Source organism: Varroa destructor, unplaced genomic scaffold (genome assembly GCF_002443255.2).
Source record: "Varroa destructor unplaced genomic scaffold, Vdes_3.0 BEIS01000004.1, whole genome shotgun sequence".
Taxonomy (NCBI): Eukaryota; Metazoa; Arthropoda; class Arachnida; order Mesostigmata; family Varroidae; genus Varroa; species Varroa destructor.
Window position 1 is genome coordinate 44,202,926 of NW_019211457.1, and position 2,788 is coordinate 44,205,713.

The 2,788-nt window shown below is 35.4% G+C and overlaps 1 long non-coding RNA gene across 1 annotated transcript; it reads right to left on the reverse strand.

Annotated features, from left to right (window-relative positions):
- Positions 1–1,833: 1,833 nt before the first annotated feature.
- On the reverse strand, positions 1,834–2,381 carry LOC147756256 (uncharacterized). The gene is made up of 2 exons (XR_015326681.1): positions 2,250–2,381; positions 1,834–2,136 (listed from the first exon to the last, which is right to left on the reverse strand). It is a non-coding gene; the product is annotated as an uncharacterized LOC147756256 (long non-coding RNA).
- Between the last annotated feature and the right edge of the window lie 407 nt (positions 2,382–2,788).

Genomic DNA, 2,788 nt, shown 5'->3' on the forward strand with positions numbered 1-2,788 from the left:
ACAAATAGGTAATATTGTTCTGATTCGGAAGCTGGTGTGCGTAACTCGACTTCAAACATTTCTAAAATTTGAGGTGGCTGTCCGATTCGATAATATTTATTGCATAGAGAATGAAAGGAGATAAATATCAGTATATTAGACTAATTAAATAGATCGTGCCCTATTTCCATTTTTAAATTTTAATTAAAAATGCGCTTTACTAGCAATATCTTATGGTTGCCTTGGTGGGCTCGGTTGCTTTTGAGTCTTCCGTACTTAAAGAAGCCACATGGAAATATTTAGCTATTACTATGTAAGAAATAATTACATTACGTTTATGCTTATTTTTATAGATACTGCACTTTAAAACTTACTGTAAAATACACCGTACTTATGATATCAGAAGCGTAGGCAAAAATGTATTACGTCGTAACTGGCTATTTGTTCTGCTTCATGTGCAAAATTTGGTTTTGTGTAGTTGGATGATAGGATGGTGGTATTTAGATATATCTCAAAGAAAAAACAGGAAGTTGTTGGTATTTTATCTAATGCTTCACAAGCACCGTTGAGAGGTTTAGCTTATGCAACTTTTCTCGTAAAAGTCTATAATAAGGGTTGTCTTACATGTCTCGCATCTTTCTTGCTGCATAAATACGCTAACGACAAAATTTTTTTACAGGTGGCAATTAATTAGTATAATTCCGTAAACCAAGGCCTGATTGAGTACCCTGCTCAAAATTGAAACTTGAAAGTCATTAACGTAAAGCATTTGAAATATTACTATAAGGTTCTAATAACAATTTAGCGTTCCGTTAACACCTTTTTGTTTATGTGAAGCGACCAAACAAAAGTTCTACTCCAACGTCAGATGTAGAGATATGTTTGTTTAAATGTTTTTAATATTAAAGCAAATTTACAACATTTTACATCGAAGAATAAATATATTGTTATAATATTAAAAAAATTGCATTATATTGCAATAGACTTCTAAGCTGTATGATAATTTTTAGGAAACATAGTCTGATTCCCAAACCTGCTGGTGTCCTGCGTCACTGTCAAGGTTTAGTAATTCAGCGAAACAATCCGCCGTATATTGCATGTATTAGATATGTATTATAACATTAGTAGGAATGTATCACTTATAATACTGGATGGACCTGGTCCAAATTAATCGACCGGTTACTTTCTTAGCTACATAATGCGCTCTGAGAACTTTACTGATAGAATCATAAAAGAAGATACGCTTTTGGGATCACGTCTAAATTTACTATTGAGTGGGAAGTAACTATCAATGAGACCTCACGCACACACATTTGCGTATACCTATTTATATATTTTCAAGAACTTAAACTTTCGAAAACTATCATAAAAAAGGCCAACCAGATAAAAAAGAAAAACAATTTGTTCATTCTGAGTTACTCTTACATTGAGACAAATTTCTAAATATAGCAAGTTCAGTCTTAGCAGAATTGCCATTATGTGAACAAATGGCACAATTTAAAAAAGCCCAGGTTTGACGGAAGGACCAAACTGACTGCTAATAGCAATTTAAAGTTTACGACCTTTAATCAGGCATATGCATTATAAGTAACGTCTTCGTTAAGCAGGTACAAAATTCAGCAAACAAAGGTTTCGAATAGCTGAAAATAATGATCATATTTTGGTAAGTCTGCTCAAAATTACAAATGTGAATATATGAATAGTACCATTAATCCCTTAAAGATCCATTATTAGCATACAAGAAATGTACGCATCACAGTTTCGCATTACAATACTATCGGTTACTGAGCCCTTACCTAAGGGATTAATGGGACAGGGCTAGTTGAAAAATAGAACATATAAGAACAAAAATAATTGTTTGTCTACGCAAATATGTTCGTTTATTAGCAATTACAGCATATAAATATATAGCAATGAATATATATGTCGATTCTATTATGTTCATTACTAACGCTGTACAACTATCATGACGTGGCGTTATCGTCCATTTGGCATTTTCTTGCTATTGTTCCAGTGGACCTCATTTTCTAAAGAAAACTGCAAATTTGGCTCCGTTGTAACTTCAATGATCTCGTGTCCAGTTTTTTTCGCGAGCTGAAGAGCGTCTTCTTCCACGTACATCAAATAACTCCAGTCCAAAGGCATAAATATATGATCCTGCAAGAAGCGTCCGTATAGTTGTAGTTTGTGTACTTCGTCCTAATATACAGCCTTTACAACACCCAATAATGAATAATAAGCATATTAGTAATCCATTTAAAAAATATTACATTATCAAGCTGCCTCCGCAGTCTTTTACCAATCTTAATGCTAAAGAATAATCCAAATCACCGACACATTACGTCATATATAAAAACATTCACCAAAAACGAAATTCATTCGAAATACGCATTAGCATAATTCTCAATTTCGTTTCGTCCTGTATTAAAATACGGATGTTCCGTTAAGGTCGCTTGTCTCGTTTGTCTCACCAGATCTTGCCCCATTTTTCACCTACGCTTTAACCCTTTTCCCTCAGTGATTATCATGGCATACGATTAACATCGTATAGCTAGCCGGCAACTTCCATGCAGTGCTCAATCAGCAAATCTCCACCGTACGCTACGTACGGAAACATTATAGCACCAGTAGCTGTATACAGCGGCAACTATTGTCCTCGACTCTCCTAGAGTGGCTGTGTCGTTTCATCCACAACTAAAATTGCGCGGGCCTCCTCCTCGCGGTGGGAACACTCAGCTGCATCGAAGGGCCAGTAGCTAAGTTGCAGCAGCAGTTGTACACATAGACACGGCCAGAGTGCAGTAGGTGG